The sequence below is a fragment of the Phymastichus coffea genome, unplaced genomic scaffold (assembly GCF_024137745.1).
Source record: "Phymastichus coffea isolate CEN01 unplaced genomic scaffold, Cenicafe_Pcof_1.1 PCOF00003, whole genome shotgun sequence".
Lineage (NCBI taxonomy): Eukaryota > Metazoa > Arthropoda > Insecta > Hymenoptera > Eulophidae > Phymastichus > Phymastichus coffea.
This window is the reverse complement of record NW_026706814.1, coordinates 915,175-932,807: the sequence shown is the minus strand read 5'-3', so window position 1 is coordinate 932,807 and position 17,633 is coordinate 915,175.

The window sequence follows — 17,633 nt, the reverse complement described above, 5'->3', positions numbered from 1 at the left end:
TTTATGCCCACACGTTTAATTTTTGAGGATATTGAGTGTGACTTTCTCTCATCCAATGAGGATTTTGTCGTACCAATATCTAAGGCTATGGCGATTGACTTCGCCATTTAATTGACATGTAACTTCGTCTGAGAAAACAATTTTTTTTTTAAATACAAAAACAGGGTTGATTTTTGCTAGAAAACGAATAAAAAGTAATTTGAAGATCTGTCTTTCTCGTATTTTTTTAGAATTTTTAAAAAAGAAGACAACTCTTTTTTCACACTGCTTCTCTGGATCTCATTTTTTTCGCAGTCTTCATCTTTCACTTTATAAAATAGAAAGTCACTACTTTGAGCATAAAATATCATTAAAATTCTCAAAAACTAAAAAGTCAGGTTTTTTTCCTCAAATTTACGTTTTTTCCTCTTTCATGCGCTGTAAAGTTAATTGTTTATTAGAAATACAAAATTATTTTAAAGGTATTTGAAAGAAGTGAAAATTTAAAAATAACATAGAAGTGCTTTTACAAATAATAATTAAAAAATTGTTATCATTTAGATTTTAAAATCTTATTTGCTTTTGACTTCTACTAATTGGAAGTTGAAACCATATTTTGTTGTTTTCATAGTAAATAGGCTCTAGAAAAAAAAACACTTGATCAATAAAAAAAAACAAATTCGACAAATTCGTCAAATATTTTATATTTTTATTTTTAGTTACAATAACAATATTAAATTTTTGTTTTTTCAAACTTTTAAAATGTTTCGTTTGTCCGTGTAACGGCGGCTCAAAAAAAAAAAAAAAACTTATAAAAAATAAGACAAAAAAAATACCGACCACACACTTAGCTCGTAAATCAAGATGAAAAACTGCGTACAGCTGAATGAAGAAAATTTTTCCTATGAACAGCAGTTTTCGGCTCGCGCATCTGGCAATTTTCGGATGCTGGAGACAATCAAAGCCATTTTACGATCGCGTCATCCGGAGTAGCCAGATTGCGCGTATGTTTAGAAAGTAGAGATCTGCAGCGCACATGTGCATCCTGCCAGCAGTACTATTATTTTATTTATTCTTATTATTGCTAATTTCTTTTAAATTAAAGGAAGCACATTTGCTTGCAAGTCTCTTGAAAAATTGCGAAATTTATCTTCCCGTATTTATTGGCTTATTTTCTTTGCGAGTCTTGTATGTATAATTGTTGGATGCGCTCAACTTTGCGTTAGATAATTTAAGAATGGCTTGAACGAAAGTTATTAATTATATTTCTTTTAATTAACTCTGATTTTTTCAGTATTTCTCAAAGTTTTTTTATAATCAATTAATAATTAAAACTATTAATATCCTAATTGTTTTTAGATAAATGTAATTCTTAACTTTTGTTCTGTCATTTAGTTTTATTATAGATTAAGAAACATTTTTGTAAAATTAGAGTACCACACACACAATTAATTTTAAATAGAATTAGTTTAAATAAATAAAGACAAGAATAGTACATAGAGGGCCATCTATGTGAAGAGGGCCCAAAACACTAAAATGAGGTCACACCCGCACACTCCGCCCCCGGCCAATTAGGGTTCGAACCTTGCTTACGCTGAGATACTCCCCAAATTTTCCAACCAATTAAGTTGAGAAAATTTGAGTTCTTCCTGCCCAAAAATGACAAAGATTTTCGAATGGGAGTCTCCTGTGAAAAAGTATAAAAGAGATCTTTTCACGAAAATTAGGCAATTACTTTTCTAAATTCAGTTCGTTCAAAGTTAGCAGTTATTTTCCAGTTCAGTTCGTTAGTTAATTCGATTAGTGCAACTCCTTTTTTTTGACTTCGTTTTGTTGGTGTGTGTGGGAAATTAAGGCGAAAGTAAGTAAAGAAAATTAAACTAAATTCTTTTTTCTAACTTCTTTTTGCATCCTTTTCTCTCCGTATTCTTTCCTATTATAGTTTCGCGGACGGTCTGCCTTTTAGATAGTTACACTCGATTGCCGAGCGTGTGGTCGAGGGCATATTAGATAGGTCCCCCTTTACGTTATTTTATCGCCTAGAGTGTGGTAAAATAACGCGAAGCATTGCTATATTGCCAAGCGTGTGGTGTAGCAGAGCTTCGATCCTCCGTCGCCGAAAAAAGGAATTTCCCGCGATAGTGGTAACGCACATCCCGGTTATTGTCCGCAAGGATAGACCAAAAAGTGCGCCTGAGAATTGTTTCGTCAACCGACGTCACATCCGAAAGAGAACGAATATCTCTTCCAATGATAAAGGGTTAGGGTGATCAGCATAGATCGTATACTAATGTTGTTAATCTCTTTAATAGAACGTTTCGAAACGGCGATGGCGAAACTTCTTTGTCTAAATCCACAGCTTTAAAACCTTAAGACGTTTTCAGGAAACGGGGTCTATTAAAAATCGTTCTGTTACTGGAAGACTACGAACAGCAACAAATGAAGAAAAATCTTTAGATATTTTACTGTCTTTTGTGGAAAATCCACATGAATCATCTCGAACAGTAGTTTTACAACAGGAGATCGATCAAAAATCCGTTCTTAAAATTTTAAAGGTAAACAAGTTTCATCCTTATAAAATGAAATTTGTGCAGGAATTGAATGAGGATGATCCTGATCGTCGAGTAGAATTTTGTGAGACAATGATGCAAATAATTACTGAAAATCCAATATTTTTACAAAATATTGTTTTTTCAGACGAAGTGCCATTTCAATTAAATGGCGAAGTCAATCATAACTTTAGATTTATATTTTTCGACACAAATCCTCATTGGATGAGAGAAAGTCACACAAAAAATTAAAAAATTAAACGTGTGGTCAGGAATAGTAGGCGTTACAATAATAGGTCCCTTTTTTATCGAAGGAAATTTGAACGCTGTAAGTTATGAACTACTTTTGCGAAATCAAACTGTTCCAGCTATCCAGGGCTTAAGAGGTGATGATTTTGAAAATACACGGTTTCAACAAAATGGTGCTCCAGCTCATTACGGTGTTGATGTCAAACAGTACCTCAATAAACATTTTTTGATAGATGGATAGGTAGAAGAGGTACAGTAGAGTGGGCTCCAAGATCTCCAGATTTAAGCCCTTTGGACTATTTTTTGTGGGGGTATTTAAAAGATCGGGTATACAGAAATAATCCATAAAATCTTGAAGAATTAAGACGTCAAGAAATTAATGCCATTCCACGGCAGATAATCCAAAATGCAACTCAATCATTCTACAATAGGATTGTTTTCTGTCAAGAAGCGAATGGAGAACAATTTGAACATCTGTTGTAAATTCATTTACGTGAAAGGCAAGGGGAACTAATTAAAAAAGTGCTACAAAATCAATGTAGAACAAGAAAAACTTGGTGAAAAGGAAAAATTGATCGATTATTACGTATTCAAAATTTTTCTTTTATAGAGCAGTTTGAACACATACAGGATTATGTTAATACTAGTAAGTATAAACAAATTTACAGAAAAAAATCGCAAAAGCGAAACGTTTTACTTTTCGCATAGGGCCCTCGTTCTGACATTCCTTTTATCATTATATTTTTTATTGATGAAACATGTATTTGTTCAATGTTATTTCATTTTCTCAGGATTTATTTTTTTACTTGTTGGAATGCATGTTGAATTTCGATAAATTATAATTTATTATGTATACAATGTTAAGGTAAAATTTGCATATATACAATCAATTTTGTATAATAACGTTTTTTTCATTCATTGTACATGTAAAAATCTCAAAGAGAAATGTTAAAATAATAATATTGAAGTAAAATTTAGGGTATCGATATATTTTTAATTATATTATAACTAATTTTCATATCAAGAAACATTATAGGCTATAGAATAATAAAAAAATGATATGTCAATTAATCATTAAATGTAGTTTGTCGAGTATTGGTGTGTTCCCATGCACTGTTGTTGATTTTGTACTATTCATGAATTAAATTAATATCATCAAACTATCAATTGCACCGTTTGATAGAAATAAATCTGATTCACGATAGTACTTATTTTATCTGAAAATTTTTTATAAATAATATATTAAATCATTGTAGATTATGTTTTTTTTGTAATTAGTACTTTGAATTGATTATTGAAATCGTTGATCATTCCATAACTTATACTATAATATTAAGAATAGTCATTGTTAATTATTTATGAAAGTTCAATTTCATTTTATGTTTCATTATCGTATTACGAGTAAATGTGGAATATGTTACTGCTGATAATACACCATTCAATTCAAATAAAATAGACTAAACTACTCCTGACATTGTTACATTACTGTTTATATGTTTACATTGGACTGATTCATTATTTTCATGTTTTGACATAATAAATTTGAATATTTTTCATTGTTTGTTCTGCCATTCTTGGAAAAAATATTTTTTATACAATAATTAAAAAATAAATATAAGCTTGCATATATTTTGACGATCAGATTTGATTTTTTATTATATTTTTGACTGTTTTTTTTTCCTTATATTGTAATGGTGTGAAAATGGTATGTAATACATCTAAATATTATACGGTAACAAATCTAAACAATTCATAACTCAATAGTTACTATAGTCTAACTTACTATAATAAAGATAATATGTAAATTTTTATTTTACAGTATTTATCTTTAACTATTATATCCTATACTTTTATGTTTTGTTTTTTTCCAATCCCACAAATAGAAAGAGCTTCCCTTTTTTTTCGGTGATCGACATTTATTGAGGTATATTTGCCATTTGATTATAAACATTAAATTAGAAATTAAGGAGGTTTTAGTTAAATATTGTTATCATTTATAATGACTGTACAAAATATTAATATAAATAATAATAATGGTAGCAGCTTAGAAATTATTTTTCAAATTTACTTGAAAAAAAATAGTAGTATAAATAATAATAACGATAGTAGCTCTCAAATTATTTCTTAAATTTACTTGAAAAATTCCCTTACATTTTAATTTAATGGATCAACTATCCTCACATTCTATATGATGAAACAATATACTTTCTTTACCACTGAATTGATATGAATTAATAAAATTATAAGTACATTCTGATTACTTTTTGTAATTAGAACCTTGAGAATATGGAAAATTTCTCAAATTAATATGCAGTCAAAGATTTTAATATGAAAATAATTTTAAACATGAGTTATTATGATTTGCCATTTGATTATAAACATTAAAACATTAATTAAGAAATTAAGTGAGTTTTAGTTAAATATTGTTATCATTTATAATGACCGTACAAAATAGTAGTATAAATAATAAAAAATGGTAGCAACTTACAAATTATTTTTCAAATTTACTTGAAAAAAAATAGTAGTATAATTAATAATAACGATAGCAGCTCACAATTGATTTTTTAAATTTACTTGAAAAATTCCCTTTTATTTAATGGATCAACTATCCTCACATTCTATATGATGAAACAATATACTTTCTTTACCATTGAATTGATATGAACTAATAAAATTATAAGTACAATCAGATTACTTTTTGTTATTAGTACCTTGAGAATATGGACAATTTCTCATACTAATATGCAGTCAATGATTTAATATGAAAAAAAAATGAGTTATTTGCCATGTTTGCGATGAACATTATTTATTTGATACTATTAATATTTTTCAAACTACTTGTTTTTTGTATTAATTAGAATCATAGTAATATACAATTTTTCAAAGTAATATGAAGTGATATGAATTGATGGAATATCCGTAGTTTGAATTTTTTATTTCCAATCATATGGACTCTTTTTGTGAAATAATATTAAGAATTAATGTGCTAATTCAATAATATGATTTTATATATACAATAAAATTCTGAATTTATGTATATATAAAATGGAATACAGTTGAAAGCTTAAAATGTAAGAAATATATAAAGTTATGATAATCTAGATATATAAAACCAAGATATTGTCCAGTAGAGTAGCAAATTTAGTGAAATTGGGGTAGTCTGTACGGACGGAACATATTTCCAGGATGGCTGGATACGTATACCCTGTGGGAAAAGTCTTGGTTTAACAAGTCAAACTGAATTCCTAATTATACGGAACCACTTTTCTGAGATCAAATTCAATAGGCCCTCTCTATATGACTGGGCAGTGAACGAGGGCCCAAAAAGCACCCCGAAATGAGAGTCAAGGGGAACTCACTAATAAAAAAAGCACCCCGAAGTGAGAGGCAAGGGGAACTCACTGTTAAAAAGCATCCCGAAGTGAGAGGCAAGGGGAACTCACTATAAAAAAAGTACCTCGAAGTGAGAGGCAAGGGGAACTCACTGTTAAAAAGCATCCCGAAGTGAGAGGCAAGGGGAACTCACTGTTAAAAAGCATCCCGAAGTGAGAGGCAAGGGGAACTCACTATAAAAAAAGTACCCCGAAGGGTACAGATTCCTTCTACGTCCACGTCGTTGTTCTTGGATAGCGCTAAAAGGAGGATTAGGAGTTATGATATCTTCGGACTTGAATCGTTCCCATCCGTAAAATTTATCACTCTTTTCGATTCTAGTATAAAAAATAGGAGTTCCCACATGAAAAAATGAGGTTGACCTTGAAATAACTTTGAAAATGAGGTTCATGGTCAAATCAGAGGTTGGATTTCTCGTTGAAAGTTACATAGGGTATGACCTTTGTTTCATGACTAACCTCATGCTGTTTGCCGAATTTTCTGGGGTTTCTATACATTTTCCTCGCCCTGTATATCACTACTACAGGGGAATCGAACTCGCACTCTTCATGCGTTTGCTTGACTACGCTATGCCACTTGAACCGTAGCCATTCTTTCAGAGAGTACTAGTCACTATGCGCGTTTTGTATTCTTAATATCTATCATCTCTAATAAATATTCATATTCTGTAATATAATTAAATCTATAAAAATTGATAAAGATTGTTCAAAAAATTTTATTTGTGGCTATGTATATGTGTTTAGAATTTTTTATAAAAATAAGACAGACTTTCAACGAAATGGTAATTAAAAAATACCTATCTTATACTTACCTATTGTCTTTGCTGCAAATTGGATTGGGAAAAAGAAAAAACACTAGACAAAGTTTTTAATAATTTTTCTTTGATTTAGCACTGAAAAGTGCTGTTTTATGGAAAATTTAATAAATTTTTCAAATATAATTTGTTTATTTATTAAACAAATATTTTTTCATACGTTATTTAGCACTAAAAAGTGCTGTTTTATTCGTCTTGAAAAAATGGTCCTCAAAAAAAAGAGCCGTTCAAGTCGTTGCAGCTATACCACCCATGGCTTGTTCGTTGATTTTTACAACTGTTCTGCTGTGTATGAAAAGCCGTTGAACTGACGTTTATGTCTTGCCTGCTGCGTGAAAAGCGCACGCACGACTAAGAACACATATTAATATACCCACGCCAAGCTGCTCCGTACAAATCCCCTTAGACTTAGCTACTCCCACTACTAATTATATTTAACTTATACGCGCGACAAAATCAGTACTCTTGCATAACCTCCACCTTCGACTAGTGGATCAATAAATGATTAGGGATATTCCCGTTTTGAAAATAATAAATCAGTTACTGTGTGTCCTAATCATAACGGTAAATACGTAACGACATTCGCACATCATAATGTCGCATTTATGAAAAAGTTTTACTTAAATGGTTGCTGCATGGATTGGGAAGAGAGCGATGAAATTATTCTATAAATATTCTTTTAATGTAAATGACTTATAGAAAATAATAATAAATTAATAATAATAAATTAATAATAAATTCATAATAAATGAATTAATAATAAATAAATTAATAATATATAAAAATGCACTCACCAAGACAGGCGAGCACGGTGATAGTGTATATCTTGAACAAGCACAGGCATTCGGGTTTGCAGTAAGTATCAATATGTTGCACTCACACATACACGGTAACGCATGATCTTAAAACACGTGCACACATACGGATAAACTTGCGGCGGGGGGACGCCGTAGTCCAATCGCTTTTTGGTTGTGTGTACCTAATATACGCAATAAAAGATACCAAGAGCAATAAGCAGCCGTGGGTTACTTGTTAGAGACTACAGTCTACGATATAGATCCGTAGGACGCGAGATCTATTCCCCGTGGTGTCTGCTCATTTTTTTCACTAAATCTGTGCATTACACGTAAATCAATTGCGTCAAATTAATTAAAGTCAATTAAATACATGAATTTATTTTAATATTTAAAATGCATTTCACATTGGACGGCGGGCAGGGGGGGGGGGGACTCTTGCGCATAATCTAACAGTGCTGGTCTGATAGTTCATACGCCTCAGATCATAGAGGGGGCGGCGGCAGGGGCGTCTGATCTCATAGATCTTAGGAGGAAGGGGGGCGCTTGATCTAAGAGTGCTGTAGATCTCAGGAAGTGAGGGGGGCGCCTGATCTAAGAGTGTGATTTCATAGGTGATGCACTTTAGATCACTGATCTGAGGCCCCCCTGATCTGTGGCCTGCCTAGTTTACCTATTACCGAACCAAAGAGTTCTACTATTCAAGTTTTCAGAATCTAAGGACTAAATATAAAATAAATCTATATTCTATCTACAGCAATCTTAAGGCATCTAGTTGCGAACGTTTTAATCGTACACTAAAAATATTACGTGGACAAAATTCAGTCTAGAACGAAATTACAAATTAGAACAAGAACTGTAGAAAGCTATGTACACGAATGTCTATCTCATGAAAAAAGTTTTAAAGAAACGTGGTAATAAAGTATATGTGAAATAGTTAGGATTTGATAATTCACACAATTTATGGGTTGATAAAGAAGTATGAATAATGTAACGGTCTTATCTAAGAGCTCCTAGACTATTTTCTCATTTTCATCTACACCTATCAATTAGCATATAGAATGGCACCACCTCACGTATTATATGATTGTATTAGAGCGAAAATCAAATTTCATGACCATATAAGGAGCGTGACGTCACTCTACTTTAATAACGAATTAAAGTTTCATTCGTTATGTCTCTCTCTCTCTCCCCCTTATGTATTAATATAAATATTATGCTTAATATATATAGCAGCAGCCGACGCAGCCTAAAGGTGAGAGAGAGCAACAGTCAGTCGCGCTAGAGAAAGAGAGAGAGAGATATGCCTTAACATATACGACGCGCTGAGAGCGTTTCGACAGGTTAGGACGCGCGCGCCTAAGACTGAGGGAAAGAAGGGACACCGCGAGCAGCAATCGGCTGGTAAACTTGAGGCCGACAATACGTGTCGCTGCTCGCGCGGATAACTTTAGCCTTTTCCTTTATTGTACGGGAGTGCCTTGTACGGACTTAGCTAAGAAACCCGTCAAGAAAGCCAGCGAGGAGACTTACAAGGAAAGGTCCTTACCCGAACTCACCGATTTTGATGATTTTGATACATATTGTAGAACATAAAAAAATATGAGACACATATTTTTTTTTATCGGCTAATTTTCACTTTTAAGGGGTAAAAACCTGCCCTAAAGTTAACCCCCAAAAAGCGTTTATTTAATATCTCGGCTTAAAATTAATATTTTTCGGTGAAACAAATTGTAGGTTACTTCTTACAAAAGGAGCAATTATTTTATAGTAATTTGAAGAGTAAGGGTAGCATCCCCTATTTTTTAGGGGTTGAAAACATATATCTTTTGGCATAATTTTATAATAAAAAAGTTTAAACCAACTAAAAAAAATTGGAAAAAATGTTTAAACATCCATAATAACAAATTTTAGTTGTTGTCTTTCGGTGTTTTAATAAATTTTACCCCTAAGGGGGGTAAACCAACCCTAACACAAAATAACTGTAAATATGTAATTCAATACATAATATTTCGTAGAAAGTTTGTATATAGAGGTTTTTGAGGTCATTGATTACAAATCTGTTATCAGATTTTGAAAATTTAAAATGGCGAAACCAATATGCCGGACAAAAATATAGAAAAAAAATTTTATATAATAAAAAAGTTTTAAATGATTAAAAAAATTGGAAAAAATTTGTAAACATCTATAATAAACAAATTAAGTTTTTCAGGTTTTTCATAGATACTATCCCTAAGGGGGGGGGGGGGGGGTAAACCACCCCTAACACTAAATAACTATAAGTATACTTCAATCCATAATATTATGTAGAAGGTTTGTATATAGGGGTTTTCGAGATTGCTCTTTATAAATCTGATATTAGATTTTGAAAATTTAAGATGGCGGAAACAATGTGGTGGACGAAAATGTTGAAAAAAAATTTTAACTTTCATAAAAACTTGTTTCAAATGTGTAATCTTTGTAGCCTGTACATGTGAACTACAGAGCCTTAAACCCTAAACCTCTAAACAACAAATAGGCTAAATGATTGTGCTTTTTAACCAAATGACTCCAAACCTCTATCCTCCAGACAGGCCGAAGGCCTATACTTTAACGTAGACACGAGTATAGTCATATTACCGATATTTTATTCAATCATTTTGTATGTAACAAATAACGTCTCGTTTTATGTTTCAATCAAAGATTGTTAATTTTTCTGCTTTTATAAATTAGCATAATTTCAAAAGTAATTTCATAAATTATAAAGTATTTCATAAATTTCATAATTATATAATTTTATAAATTCAAAAAGTCCACACTTTTTTGCAAATGAAAAAACGTAGGTTAATAAAATTAATTTATTTTATTAATTTCTTTTGCGTTTTGTAATAAATTTTAACGTTGTCAAACTTAGGAGTTTTTCATTGTTACAATTATTTCGTAAGCCAAATGTTTTTTAGATGAATTCTCGAAGTAATGATTATTCTATCTATAGTAAAATATTTACAGTCTGGAATTTTCATAATAATACTATTTGTTACGATTTAATGAATTTATCAAAAAATCTAAATTCAATAATAAATATTATTCTCATTGTTATTATTATTTTTCATTATCATTGCTATTATCAGTATTACTGTTATTTTTTTTTTTTACAAGGAGTTGCGGAATCCTTTTTGCGGATTCCCCTTAGTCTTTCTGACTGAGGGGTTATGTGGGACTCCCCGAAAAAAATAGGCCTACCCACTAAACCGCCATCTCCTTGGTGTCCTTCCCCCTAGCCAGGGACTATGTTGATATTACTTCTGACTGGAGGTTCTGTCTGTGTTCGTCCGTTCGTGTCGTTCCTCCGTATCTCGTTACGTCGCGTTACTTCGTCTGCTCAGTCATCTGTCAGGCAGCCGTCCGCGTTCTTACGTCTCAGTATAGTTTCCGTATAGGTACCGACTAAGTGCCACCATTTGGGTTCACGCAGCATCAGAGTCACGATGTTATCGGCCTATTCCTCTGTCTATCGGCCTTGCCAAATGTCAATTGTCCTGTCGCGCTCAGCGATTGCCGCGCTCTTTCGTCCTAAGTCCGCGCTGCTCCCGTAGATCCTTTTGCGTTCAAGGGCCAGAAGATCCACGAGTATTACGCCAGCCACCACCAAAACAGTCTGCGCAGAGATTGTTCGGTAGGAGCAAGCGATTCGCAGTGCGCCCTGTCTCTGTACCATCATCATCGTCTTACAGTATTTTTTTGTCTTCAGAGAGTCTGCCCATATTTCCGCGCCGTATAGAAGGATCGAGTGAGCTGTCGCCATTAACAGTCGTCGTTTTCCCGATCTCGGTCCCGTCGTATTTGCCATCAAGTGACTCAAGGATGCTATCCTCTCTGCCGCTTTACGGGTTGTTTTCTGTATATGAGGCCAGAAGGTCATCTTCGTATCGAGGGTTACCCCAAGGTACTTGACTTCCCTCTTGGTCTCTATCTCGCATGTCCCCACCCTCATGTACAGTATCGTTTGTATGCGTCTTCTCGTGAGAAACATCAGTTCCGTTTTTTCCGTTGCGAGTTGTAGTCCGTGGTCTGTCATCCATCGTCTGACTGGTCTCATGGTCTGGTTCAACGCCTTTATAATAGTAAAATTTTCAGTTAAAACTTCATAGAAGTTTGAAGGTGTTTGGAGGTCGAATCACGTATTTTTAGAAAATGTTTGGGCCCAGTTGGATTTAGTTTAAAAGATATAACGTTTAAAAAAAAATCCTTTTTGTGAATAACAAAGTTATGGTTATAGCTAATTGTAAGTAAATTTCATTTTAGTGAAAACATAAGTATTTTGTATTCTTTCAAAAACAATTTGTACGATTTAAATGTCATAATTTTTTACATCTGAAGAATGGAAAAACCATTTTTCAAAAATCGAAAATTCATTATAAATCGAAAATGTGTTGATAAAATCAAAATGGATTCTTTTCACGCATTCGGGATAGAAAAACAAAAGTGGATACCAAATTTTATCGACATCCGATGGACAGTTCAAAAATGGTAGTACGTACATACACACATACACACACACATATCCATACGGACATTTTCTAAAAACACGTTTTTTGAACTTCAAACGAAGTTTTTTTATGAAGCTGAAAATTTTACTATTACAAAGCTTCTTCTAGGAGGGAGCAAAATTTTAAGACGATTGCTTTTACGATTTTGAAGATATCTTGGTCACAGAAAAACAACTCTAAAAAAGACAGCTTTCCTTAACATGGCTATAATTTCAATAATTTACAATATTTTTCAATACCAAAATTCATGAAAGTTTTTCAATATATCTATTTTGGAACCAACAATTTGCTGTAAGCAAAAAGACAGTTTTAATTTCTCAAAAAGATCCATGAAAATCGCGTAATTTTTCGCCTTGTGACTAGGCACAAACCATCATTAGTATGTTACGCATTAAGGGCGGATAAAAAGCGATTACAGACGAGTGTGAAAGTTGTCATCCTAGCGAAGTGAGGGTGGCAATCACTCATTACGATCGTCTTTTTTCTAACATTTTTTGTCTAATCTGCACCATAAGTTTGTTATTACATACATGTAAATGCGAGTGGAAATTATAGCACTATTTTACGCTCTAGAGCGGAAAAGAGAGCCCTAGGATGGAATATAAGCCCTACGACGAAAATTTTTTCCTTTTCTACACTTTTTCGCCCGTAAGTTAATTTTCAGCCCAAGAGCTCATTCTTCCGCCCTTAAGCGGCAAAGTGCTATTTCCCGCGGGATTAACATGTATATAACAGCATACTTTCGGTGGAGGCAGGACAAAAAGATATTTTCAACATGTATGTAACCATGGTACATGTATGTAGTAAAGTTTTTTAACAAACTCAAGGAGTTTTTTTATAACATGTGAATAAAAACTACCATTCTCGGCGCCTATAAAGTGAACCAAAAATAGAGTTTCCCGAACATTACAAAGTGGAACGAGAATTCTTCTCCAATGCATAAATTAATGATTTGATTCAATTGAAATTCACTCGTTGTATTCTGGTAGAAATGTAGCAGTCGTGCCTTACATGCAAAAACACAGCTTATATAAATTTTACCGCTTAGTTTTATTTTAGATTGAAAAATTAAAATTAATCCATTAAACGTTCTAAACTTTTTATTAGCATACTTTCAAACGTTAAACATACCAGATAGTGTCACGAATTATCATAAAACAGAGTTGACTGAAAAAATAAAAGAAATTTTAATAGATGCAACACATGATTTCATCGATGTAGAAATGATTACTGATGACTCTGGATTTTCAAGAAGAGTATAAAGACCAAAATGCGGAAATAATTGAAGATGGAGTGCAACATCATTTTCTTGATCCGGGTATAGCACCAACAAATCAATATACAGCAGATAATGAAGAAATAGATTTTGAATACAAAAAAAGAGCTGTAGATTTTTGAAGAAGTAGCAAAACGAAGCAAAATTTAAGTCTCAAAACAGTGCAAAACAGATTCAAAAAAGTATCATCTATTAGTCAGCTACGTCGTTGGGCTCATTCAGTTAATAAAGGTGGCATGTACGAGGTGTGTTCAAAAAGTAAGGTGACTTTGTATTTTTAAGAAAAAATATTTATTTATTTATCAATATTTATGTTGTCCCCTTCAAAGTAATCCCCCTCAGATACAATACACTTATGCCAACGGTTTTTCCAATCCTCAAAGCACTTCTCATAAGCACTTTTCGGTATAGCCTTGAGCTCTTCCAGCGATGCAGTCTTTATCTCTTCAATCGTTGCAAATCTCCGTCCTTTCATAGGTCTCTTTAGTTTTGGGAACAAGAAAAAGTCACATGGGGCCAAATCCGGTGAATATGGTGGCTGAGGCATGATTGTGGTGTTGTTTTTGGCCAAAAAAACTCTCACAAGCAAAGATGAGTGAGCAGGGGCATTATCGTGATGCAAAAGCCATGAATTGTTTTTCCACAATTCTGGACGTTTTCTTCGTACTGCTTCTCGCAAACGGCGCATAACTTCAAGATAATACTGTTTATTGACCATACGTCCATATGGTAAGAACTCCTGATGCACCACGCCATGGTAATCGAAGAAAACAGTGAACGAACAAAACTTTGACATTTGATCGAACTTGGCGTGCTTTTTTCGGTCTTGGCTCATCTGGGCTCTTCCATTGGGACGATTGGACTTTGATTTCGATATCATAACCATATACCCATGATTCGTCACCAGTTATGACCCTTTTGAGTAAATCTGGGTCGTCGTTAACGTCATTCAACAGTTCTTGAGCGATGCTCATGTGACGGTTCTTTTGGTCAAAATTTAGCAATTTCGGAACAAATTTCGCTGACACACGTCTCATGCCCAAAACGTTAAAAAAAATTTCATGGCACGAGCCAAGCGATATACCAACATCCTCAGCAACTTCTCTGATAGTGATTCGACGATTTTTCAGAACAATTTTCTTCACTGCTTGAACGTTTTCATCAGTTGTTGACGTGCTTGGGCGTCCAGAGCGAGACTCGTCATTGGCATCTTCCTGGCCATCTTGGAAGAGTTTGTACCACTTGTAAACATTTTTTTTACTCAGAACAGTTTCACCGTATGCCACCGTCAACATTTCAAGTGTTTCGGAGCACTTTATTTTATTTTTTACACAAAATTTGATGAAAATCCTTTGATCCATATTTTTCGATAGCAAGAAGTCGCCGAGCACGCAAAACACTTATAACCTTTACGCCTCTCACAACCAAACAAAAAATGCTATACACTTGAAACTTGGTACAGATGTTCGGGAAGAGTTTTTGTTTTATTATATCCAATATAATAAAACAAAAAAATCGATAATCGAACGTACGTTGCCCGTGAAATTTGAAAAGTCACCTTACTTTTTGAACACAGCTCGTATAGAGAAAAAGTAGCACAAATTTGACAGTATATCCTGGATAATTTTAAAGCAGCTCTCGACAGTGGTTCAATTATCCATGATGAAGATATAATTCGATGGGCCTTACAAGATAAAAAAGAAATTGGTTTTGATGATATTAGATTCAAAGCTTCTAAACATTGGTTACTCAAATTTAAGCAAGCACACAGAATAGTTTCTAGGAAAATAAATAAGTTCATAACAAGAGAAAGCTAGAAAGTAGTGCAGAAGTTACGGCTAAAGCTGAAGCATTTATCGATGACGTTAAATCGTGTATACTAAGGATTGGACTCAAAAATTTGTATAATTCAAATTACAGCGGATTTTAGCTAGAAATGCATTCTGGAAGAACATTATCAGTAGAAGGAGAAAAGCAAGTGCAATGTCTAATACAGTCAATTTCAGCAACAATGCATAGTTATACTGTACAGCCCCTAATATCAGCTACTGGAGAACTGTTGTCACCGCTATTTCTAGTTTTAAAAGAACCAAGTGACAAGTTTGGCCCTATTGTAGAACAAAACATATTTAGACCAGAAAACGTATACGTGGAAGCATCCAAATCTGGAAAATTAACAACAAGGGAAATAATAACAATTTTTACATTGTAATATCGTTGATCAGTTAATTAGCAAGTCGTTTCATTGCAGATCACTTCAAAAACTGGTTGGAAAAAATATTTTATCCCCATGTAGGACATCACTTAATATTATTACTTGATTCTTGGAGTGGTCATTGTGACAAAGTTATAGAAGAAACGATGCCACAAAATAAAATTATTAACATAAAATAAATTCCAACTGGAACCACAGGAAAAATACAACCACATGATATCTATGGATTCCGTATTTGGAAAAACTTTGTCCAAACATTTTCTGATAATGTAATATTAATGGATCATGATATGAACTTACATGTGAGAAATAATACAATTAAATTTTAATCATTTGTTCACAACCAACTGTCTTCACCGAGATACATAGATTTGTTTAAATATTCCTGGTATAAAAGCCGTTACGTAAATGGAAAACCAGATAAATTTGATAATCCAATAGATTTCAGTTTTGGAAAGTCTTGTGCAACACATTGTGAAATAGAAGGGTGCACAAACATTGCAATTGTACGATGTGGTTGGTGCAAAAAAGCATTGTGCTTTAAACACTTTTATGAGGACTAACATTATTGTAAAAACTTCGTAAAATAATATATTTTATGCTCAATATAAAAAATGCACTATGGCAAAAGATAAAAGATTGTAGATTATTATTATTATACTCTAACATTATAAACAAAAATACATTATAAGTTAAATTTACAATAAAGGAATTTCAATAACATTCTGATAACAATTTCTACGGAAATTATAAAACTGCTTCACGCACAGAATTTTCTTGTTTACAAATTTAGGAATTTGAGGTGGTTTGGTTAAAAAGCACAGGCATCTAGCCTATTTGTTGTTGAGGAGTTTAGGGTTTAAGGCTCTTTAGTTCACATGTACAGGCTGCAAAGATCACACATTTGTAAATAAGTTTTTATGAAAGTTAACATTTTTTTTCGATATTTCTGTCCGCCATATTGGTTCCGCCATTTTAAATTTTCAAAATCTGATAACAGATTTGTAATCAACGACCTCAAAAACCTCTATATACAAACTTTCTACGAAATATTATGTATTGAATTACATATTTACAGTTATTTTGTGTTAGGGGTGGTTTACCCCCCTTAGGGGTAATATTTATTAAAAAACCGAAAGACAACAATTAAATTTTGTTATTATGGATGTTTAAACATTTTTTTCAATTTTGGTTAGTCGGCTTAAACTTATTTATTATAAAATTATGCCAAAAGATATATGTTTTTACCCCCAGAAAATAGGGGATGCTACCCTCACTCTCCAAATCACCATGAAAGACTTGCTCCTTTTGTAAGAAATAACCTCCAATTTGTTTCACCGAAAAATATTAATTTTAAGCCGAGATATTAAAAGAAACGCTTTTTGGGGGTTAACTTTAGGGGAGGTTTTTACCCCTTAAAAGTGAAAATTAGCTGATAAAAAAAATACGTTTCTCTTATTTTTTTATTTTCTACAATATGTATCAAAATCATCAAAATCGGTGAGTTCGGGTTGGGTACCTTTCCTTGTTAGTGTAGATACTAGAGCATCGATATTTACAAAAGGCATGGCCGACGAGCATGTAAGAACCATCTCGTGATTAGGCTCTCTTTGTCCGCTTATCCACTTTCTCTCTCTTTGCTGCGCTGCTTACGCATGATGCCTTGTATCCTCTAAATATTTTCTTTTGTATAAAGCCCATGTTATTTGCATTTGTTGCGTCTTACTCAATTGCCTAAATCCTTTCCCATTTCCTAGCGGTTCCACTGCGCTCGTGTATAAATATTTCGCACTTTCAGCTACGCCAATCCACGACGCTCTACGCGGGCCACAAGG